Source organism: Octopus sinensis, linkage group LG7 (genome assembly GCF_006345805.1).
Source record: "Octopus sinensis linkage group LG7, ASM634580v1, whole genome shotgun sequence".
Classification (NCBI taxonomy): Eukaryota; Metazoa; Mollusca; class Cephalopoda; order Octopoda; family Octopodidae; genus Octopus; species Octopus sinensis.
This window is the reverse complement of record NC_043003.1, coordinates 14854408-14863959: the sequence shown is the minus strand read 5'-3', so window position 1 is coordinate 14863959 and position 9552 is coordinate 14854408. Positions and strand designations below refer to the sequence as shown.

Below are 9552 nucleotides of genomic sequence, written 5' to 3'. Positions count from 1 at the left end.
AAAAGATTTAACCCTTTAATATCCACATTCCATCAAATGTATATCATATTCATTATTTACATTATTTACATTTCACGGATATTTGTCTTCATCTTGTTTGTTAACACAACGTTTCGGCTGATATACCCTCCAGCCTTCATCAGGTGTCTTGGGGAAATTCCGAACCCGGGTTCTCATTCTTAAGGTATATTTTGATGTTATTATTATCATCATCATTATTATTATTATTATTATTAATATTATTATTATTAGGAGACCCCTTCGGTCATGAATGACCATTGGACTGCACCTAGAAAGTTACCCTCTGAGGCACAAGTCAGGGCAAGATTGTTTGTGGAAGGCTAGCAGTTCCCCAAGACACCTGATGAAGGCTGGAGGGTATATCAGCCGAAACGTTGTGTTAGCAACAAACAAGATGAGGACAAATATCCGTGAAATGTAAATAATATAAATAATGTAAATAATGTATATAATTCCTCATCTCTTAAATATAGAACTGTATTGAAAAGGTTGCAAGTCACAATGAAAGTTTTAGTAAAAAATAATAAGTAAATGAGTGGAAATCAAACCAGTGAATGTGTTAAATTAATAAGAAGAAGAAGCACTCCGTCGGTTACGACGATGAGTGTTCCGGTTGATCCGATCAACGGAACAGCCTGCTCGTGAAATTAACGTGTAAGTGGCTGAGCACTCCACAGACACATGTACTCTTAACGTAGTTCTCGGGGATATTCAGCGTGACACAGAGAGTGACAAGGCCGGCCCTTTGAAATACAGGTACAACAGAAACAGGAAGTAAGAGTGAGAGAAAGTTGTGGTGAAAGAGTACAGCAGGGATCACCACCATCCCTGCCGGAGCCTCGTGGAGCTTTAGGTGTTTTCGCTCAATAAACACTCACAACGCCCGGTCTGGGAATCGAAACCGCGATCCTACGACCGTGAGTCCGTAGCCCTAACCACTGGGCCATTGCGTCTCCACTAAATTAATAAGACACTAAAAGAGAATGACTTTCCCCAGACACAATAAAATGTAATATTCTTGTTGCCACTATTGTGTTGTGGTGGTATTCCACGTCTTATTATCTTTGACTTTGTCTATCTTGCTATTGCTGATAGCTCTGCAAGACAATGTCTGTGAAATGTCTACCTTGATGGTAGCCCAAACTCATATAAATCACATAACTGTCGGTGGCTCCAACTGAGAAACTCATACAACGAATCTACCACTACTGACCGACCGACTTCGACCTCCTACAATGGCTGAACTGCCTGGCTTTATAGTGGCTGTTTCATACCACTTGTCATGTGGGAAGGGGTGTACCATTTCACTTGAACACTCTTCAGCCTCCAGATTGTTGTGTCAAATGTAATGCTTATTTATCCACATTGTTTTGAATTAATCATGCATTATCTTGGTAACCTCTCAAACCTACCCTATCATCAAAATCTCAAGGCTAAGGGATAAGGCATGACTAATTGAAACCAATGTGGTTAAATCTCCCAATGTAATAATGAGCATGGGTTTTTTTTATATATTTGTGTGTGTGTATATATGTATATATATATATATTAATAAATAAAATAAAACATATGCATATATATAAACATATATGTACGTACCTACCTCTACATGTACATATACACGCATATATGAGTACAGGACACCAAAAAGACGTCGTACACAATGAGAAACGAAAACATAGACACAGACCAAAGGAACTGGACATTTTTTTTAAACAACAAAAAAAAGAGTACAAGACAATTAACACAAAGAAAAAACCCCTTCTTCAGTCGCTATGGTTTCATCTACTCTACGTTTCGAAGGATATATATATATATATATATATATATAGGGAGAATTCACAAAAAAACAAAAGACGAAGACAGGTGGTGTAGACAACAAATAGATGTATTAGTATAACGCTCAAGTAATGAAAAAGTCCTTAATGTTTCAAGTAAAAAATTCGCTACCCTATATATTTTATGTATATGATTTTAGTATTTTTAGAAGATTAGTTCGGCATTTTTTCATTAGCTGCCGACTGAAACTGCGCTTGCACAGTGAATTCGAAAAATTATAATATATAATAATGAGACATGTGTTATTTGGTCTCTAAATTATATGTTAATGTTTTGGTGTGGTCACTGATGACAATTTTGCCTAGCAAATTATTTTATTTGCTAAATAAAATTCTAAACCTAGGTATGACTAAAAAAATAACAAGGTAAAAGTTGTTATTTTTCATTCCCTTCGAAATTGCTCTTAAATGTGGTTTTGGTCGTTTTGACTGCTTCTTCTAGCATATGAAGCTGCTTGTTAAAGGTAGTTTTTCTTGTGTTTAAATGTACACTATTTTATATCAAGTATATATATATATATATGAATATAAGAGGGAATTTTACCACTATGTGGAAACCCTTATGCTAGAAGAAGATCTGGTGTTTGTTAAATTTTCGAGAGGACAATTCTTAGTGGTTAAGACCATAGCAGATCTTCTTCTAGCATAAGGGTTTCCACATAGTGGTAAAATTCTCTCTTATTTTTATATATCTAATACTATTTACTGAACCTCAGTTTTTTTTATATGCCTGACCACTGGTGTTAAAATCGATGTTATCAAATTAATATCCAATTTTTCACCCTCATTTTAATTTTAATATATATATATATATATATAATATATATATATATATATATTTGTCCAAAATCACACAGTAGGAGGACTGAACTTGAAACAAGTGGTTCACCACACAGCCACATCTGTGCCTGTAACCACACCTCCACCTATGCATATCTCAATGTGTAACACTTATGATTCCATCTACTATAAGTTCTGCTTCATAATGAATTAAACGCAGCATCATAAAGGCTGCTATTTCTAGCATATCAGAGAGTGCATCCCAAGCATCTCTTGTGGTATATTTGTATATGTTTGCCTTCTCTGGTTAAGCTAATTTTAAGGGAGCTTTTATATTGTTGTGAGTGTATTAAACAGGTAATAATGGCTATACAGGAACATCCCTCAATTACTGCTGGCAGTACATGTTGCAACAAAAAAACACAAAACGCTGCAGCACTTGAATATATAATGAAGGTAAAAACTGCTGATCGATGTCTAGACTTTCGAAAAAAAAAAAAAAAGAAAAACTAAATTATTAATTTTCAAAAAATACCTTATGGTAAAAAAAACGCCAAAAAAAAAAGAAAAAATAATTTATGGAAAAAAAATTGATATAAATAAAAAGGGAAATAAAATAAAAATGAAACGAAATAAAAATTCAATGCGATTTTGTTATATGAGTTTATTACCACAAATCAGCATATTCGAATTATAATGATGATGAAGATAATGCTAGTAGAAGTAGTAGTAGTAGTAGTTAGTAGTAGTAGTAGTAGTAGTAGTAGTAGTAGTAGTGGTGGTGGTGGTAGTGGTGGTGGTGGTGGTGGTGGTAGTTGTAGTGGTGGCAGTAGTAGTAGTAGTAGTAGTAGTAGTAAGAACAACAATAACAATCACAAACCTTTCTACTATCAGCTCAAGGCCTGAAGTTTAGAGACACTAGCATAGCTGGGGTGAGGTGGGGTGGGGGTCCGTGTCTCTGATGCCACTTTTAAAGTGGCACCACTTTTGGGTCTGCTGTAGGCAGTATGCATTTTTTTGTGGGGTCCAGGAGCGTCAAACAGAAGGGCCACCCCGGGTAGCACACACTCTTGTGGGGAAGGGGATGAAAGGCAAAGTCGACCTCAGCAGAATTTGAGCTCAGAATGTAGCGACAGGTGAAATACTGCTAAGCATTTTACCTGGTGTGCTAACGATTCTGCCAGCTTGCTGCCTTAACGATAATCATAATGATAAGAGCAATGATGATGATGATGATGTTAAATGATGATGACAATGGTGATGATGATAATGATGTCGATGACGACGATGACGATGATGATGACAATGTTGATGACAATGATGATGATGATGATGATGATGACAACGATGATGATGACAATGATGATGATAACAATGATGATGATGACAATGATGATGATGATGTCTATGATGACGATGATGATGACAATGTTGATGACAATAATGATGATAATAATGACGACGATGATGATGATGTCGATGACGACAATGACAATGATGATGACAATGTTGATGACAATAATGATAATGATGATAATGATGATGACGATGATGATGATGATGACAATGATGATGATGATGATGATCATGGTGCTGATGAATTGTAAACGGGTTGTTTCAATTTTACTTCTTTTTTGTTTGTTTTGTTTGTTTGTTGTGTATGGCCTCAGAGAACTGTATATTTTTCCAACTTGTCTCCTGGCTTGGCTTGTTTCCCTCTCTTTGCATTCAGATTAGGATCCATGTTTCGTTCTGTTTCCTCTTTTTTGTTTATGATCTGGTTTTTTTTTTACATGAGGATTTTTTACTCTTCTTTTTTATATAGCATCTCAGATTCTCTTCTTTTGCTGCAGCCATCATCATCATCACCACCACCACACCACCACCACCACCACCACCATCACCATATCACATCCAGCCTCATCATTCTGATCGCTAGCATGCCAGGCAAAATGCTTAGCGGCATTTCGTCCGACTTCATGTACTGAGTTCAAATCCTGCTGATGTCTACTTGGCCTTTCATACTTTAAGAGGTTTGTAAAATAAGTACCAGTTGAACACTGATGTCAATGTAATCAACTTATCCCCTGTCTCAGAATTGCTGGCCTTGAGTCAAAATTTGAAATCAGTATTTTATTTGAGAGTAAAAATACAATTGTAATGTTGATATAAGTCACCAAGTACAGCTGGGTGACCCAGAACATTGATCGAAATTAATGAAATTTTAAAATCTAAATTTATAGATTTACAATATCTTTTGGCCTTAGGACAGAGAACATTCTTCAATCCATCTTCAAATACAGAATTTTTTGTTTGTTTTTTTTCAACCAACAGATTTTTCTGTTGGATTTCCAATAAAGTGGTAAAAAATGTTTGCTGAACTCTTTCAGAGCACGTGAATTTCTCTGATCAATAGATCAACATGGGTTTTAGTATTAGAGAGAGAAGGTAAACAGAGAGAGAGAGAGAGAGAAAACTGAGGGAGAGAAAGAGAGAAAGGAAGAAAGAAAGAAAGACAGAAACAAACAAACAAACAGCCCTAGTACTTATTGGTCTGGAGAAAACTTCTCAAGGATTATCCACTTCTCAATAATATTGGTTTCAAATTTTAGCACCAGGCCAATAAGTTCAGGAAAGGAGTATAGTCAATTATATCGACCCCAATATTCAACTGGTATTTACTTTATCGATCCTGTAAGGAAGAAAGGCGAAGTCAACCTCGGCAGAACATAAAGATGTATGAAATGTTGCCAGGCATTTTATCCAGTGCAGTAATGATTCTGCCAGCTTGCTGCTTTAGTTTCAAATTTTGGCACAAGGCCAGAATGTTTGGGGAAGTGGGTAAGCCATTTACATCGACCCCAGTGTTCAGCTGGTCCTTATTTTATCGACCCTGAAAGGATGAAAGACAAAGTCGACCTCAGCAGAGTTTGAACTCAGAGAACATAAAGATGTGTGAAAAGCTGCCAAGGATTTGCCTGGCATGCATGATAATGATTCTGCCAGCTCGCTGCCTTAGTTTCAAATTTTGGCACAAGGCCAGCATGTTTGGAGAAGTGGGTAAGTCGATTACATCGATCCCAGTACTCAACTGGTATTTATTTTATTGACTCTGAAAGGGTGCAAAACAAAGTCGACCTCAGCAAAATTTGAACTCAGAATGTAAGGACGGACAAAATGCCACAGAGCATTTTGCCCAGTGTGCTAAATATTCAGCCAGCTTCCCTTCTTATCACTTCTTGATAACCATCATCATCATCATCATCTTTTAACGTCCACTCTCCATGCTGGTATGGGTTAGATGGTTTGACTGGAGCTGATGTGCCAGAGAGCTGCGTCAGGCTCCAGTCTGATTTGGCATGGTTTCTACAGGTGGATGCTCCTCCTGATGCTAACCATTCCAGGAGTGTAATGGGTGCTTTTTACATGCCACCGGCACAGGCACCATTTACATGACACCAGCAATGACCACAACTACAATTCATGGGTGGGTGCCATTTACACAGCACCATCAACAACCATGACTATAATTCACGGGTGGATGCCATATACATGGCACCAGCAGAACTTCTGGACCAACGTATTTCATCAAAGATTGGGAGGAGAAACACTTTGCACATCAGAATCCTTTCTATTAGAGGCACAACGCCTGAAATTTTAGGCCACTCAATTACAGTGATCCCAGAATTTCACTGGTACTTAATTTATCAACCCCGAAAGGATGAAAGGCAAAGTCGACCTTGGCGGAATTTGAACTCAGAACGTAGTGATGGGTGAAATACCTATTTCTTTACAATCCACAAGGGGCTACACACAGAGAGGACAAACAAGGACAGACAACGACCCCAGTGCGTAACTGGTACTTATATAATCGACCCCGAAAGTATGAAAGGCAAAGTCGACCTCGGCGGAATTTGAACTCAGAACGTAGCAACAGATGAAATACGGCTACGCATTTCACCCGGCGTGCTCTTATGGGTGAAATACTGCTAAGCATTTATTCTGGCGCGCTAACAATTCTGAATAAAATTATGTACAAGTTTTCTCTTCTAAACATGCAGATGATGCTAACATCTACAAGAAGTGTAGCTCCCCTTGGCCTATTGATCCTGAGATCACATCCCAATTTTAAAGTTATCCTTTTGCAGTTCAAGAGCAGAAAATGGTAATAAAATACTTAATAAACAAAAGAGGCTGTTTCACCAAGATGCGACCAAAACTGATGATTATATCACATTTCTATGGAACGTATTGGACATTTGATCTGCAACTGCTCAAAATTGTCATTAAGATATTATTCCAAAGCAGCGTAATGCAGTTGCTGAAACAATATAGAATGCCAACTGGTAGGAAATACCACCTTGGGATATATATAGAAAATACATTCATTTCTATACAAAAAATTTTATTGCAACATTTCTATCAAAACTGCCATCAAAGGCAAACATAATTGTTGCTAGGATCAGCGGGAAATTACGTACGGTTCCAAAGGTCAGTAGCTCTTTTCTTTCCGACAATTTGTCCTGTCATTCTTCTTTTTGTTCTAGAATTTTCTTACTGTTTCAGCAACTTTTTGGATATTTCTGGCTGCAGACAGTATTTTTCTGTTAACTATGCACAACATAGTTTTTCAAACGTAATATTGCAATACTGATCTTCAAGGATGATGATGATGATGATGATGATGGTGATGATGGTGATGATGATGACGACGACGATGACAATGATAACAATGATGATGGAGATGATGATGACGATGGCAGTGGTGGCAGTGGTGTTTGTAATGGTGATGTTCATGGTAGTGGTGGTGATGATATCAATGATGATGATGATGATGGTGATGATGGTGATGACAATGACGACGATGACAACAATGACGACAATGATGATGGAGATGATGATGGCAGTGGTGGCAGTGGTGTTTGTAATGGTAATGTTCATGGTAGTTGTGGTGATGATATCGATGATGATGTTGGTGGTGATGATGGTAATGATGATGATGACGACGACGACGATGACAATGACGACGATGACAATGACGACGATGACAATGACTACAAAGATGATGGAGATGATGATAATGGTAGAGGTGGCGGCAGTGTTCGTAATGGTGGTGTTTATGGTAGTGGTGGTGATGATATCGATGATGATGGTGGTGGTGATGGTGATGGTGGTGGTGGTGGTGGTGGTAAACTTCTCATTCACCTTCAAATATCCTCTGGCATTCCAAGAGCCAACACTACACTATGCTATTGTATGCTTTCTTGTACATCAACCAACCAAAAACTAAGTTCTTTCTTATTCCTACTTCACTTAGTATCATGCTATCACTATACAACAGATCATCAGTTCCTCTTAACTTCTTTCTGCAGTCATCTCATTTCCCTAGCAACAGGCTCTCCTTTACCAGAAAGCTTTACATTTCATCTACCATGAAGCCTATAAATTTCCAGAATAATGGTAAACATGCAATAGACCTATAATCCTTTCTACTATAGGCACAAGGCCTGAAATTTGGGGGCGGGGGGATAAGTCGACTACATCGACCCCAGTACTCAGCTGGTACTTAATTTATCGACCCTGAAAGGATGAAAGGCAAAGTCGACCTTGGTGAAATTTAATAGACCTATAATTCCTGACAGTGGAAGTGCAATGGCCCAGTGGTTAGGGCAGTGGACTCGCAGTTGGAGGATTGCAGTTTCGATTCCCAGACCAGGCATTGTGTGTGTTTATTGAGCGAAAACACCTAAAGCTCCACGAGCCTCCTGCAGAGGGTGGTGGATTCGATTTAAACTCAGGTTTGATCATATTCCTTGTAGGATTTATTACCTGTAACCTTAGGTATCCACAATCATTCAATAGTCTTTCAAGTGCTCAAAACCCTTGTGATAATCTTTCCTGTCCCTAAGAGGCAAACCTTCTGTAGAAGCTCTACGGAACATTCTATTCCAATCTCCTTCAACTATTTGTGTAGAACGCATTATTCACAGATCGTAATGCCCCAATTATTACAGGCACAACCTTTACAGCTTTCGTACTCCAAATTCTTCTTTGTATTAATATTATCATTATCATTATTTCATCATCATTATCGTCGTTGTTGTTGCTGCTGCTACTGCTGCTTGTTTGTTTGTTGAGCGAAACGGTCTTCGTCCCATTAGTGGGAGAAGTCCAAAATGTGGTCCTTTGCTATTCGTAAGACCTGCAGAAGAGAAAGCAGGTCAACCCCGACACTGAGAGCATCGACGGATGGAAGAATGCACATCCAGGCTCAGTGGTTGCATAGGAAGTTGGGGACAAGAAACAGGAAGAAAGAGTGAGAAAAAGTTGGAGCGAAAGAGTACAACAGGGATCGCCATCACCCCCTGCCGGAGCCTCGTGGAGCTTTAGGTGTGTTCGCTCAATAAACACACACAACGCCCAGTCTGGGAATCGAAACCGCGATCCTCCGACCGTGAGTCCGCTGCCCTAACCACTGGGCCATTATGCCTCCACTTGCTGCTGCTGCTGCTACTGCTGCTGTACTGTTGTTGTTGTTGTAATAGACGGTGTTTCCGTAAAATGATTGACAACAAGTGACAGGAATCTATGTAGGAAAGGATTCATTTAGCTACGCTCTTTCACAAGAAGCCTATGGTTTTTGTGCCAATGAGAGAAATCAATATTTATTTATTACAGCACCTATAAGCTATTGCATGATGGGAAATTTTTATTTATTTTTTTATTTATTCATTTTTTTTTCTTGTTTTGCTTTTTTTTTAAATGTCTCTAATAAAAACTCAAGTTATTTCGGGTTGATAATATTTAGACAACATATTCAATGCAAATATATACTAGGAATAATTTAATTTCCTAACAAATTTTTTTTTTATTTTCTTTGTAATTATTTTCTTCTAATGAGAAAACACAGGAA

General features: G+C 38.1%; 1 long non-coding RNA gene across 1 annotated transcript; it reads left to right on the top strand.

Annotated features, from left to right (window-relative positions):
- The first annotated feature begins 1825 nt into the window (after window positions 1-1825).
- LOC118764178 lies at window positions 1826-9264 on the top strand. Its single transcript, XR_004999962.1, has 3 exons — window positions 1826-1955; window positions 5277-5278; window positions 9250-9264. It is a non-coding gene; the product is annotated as an uncharacterized LOC118764178 (long non-coding RNA).
- The last annotated feature ends 288 nt before the right edge of the window (window positions 9265-9552 follow it).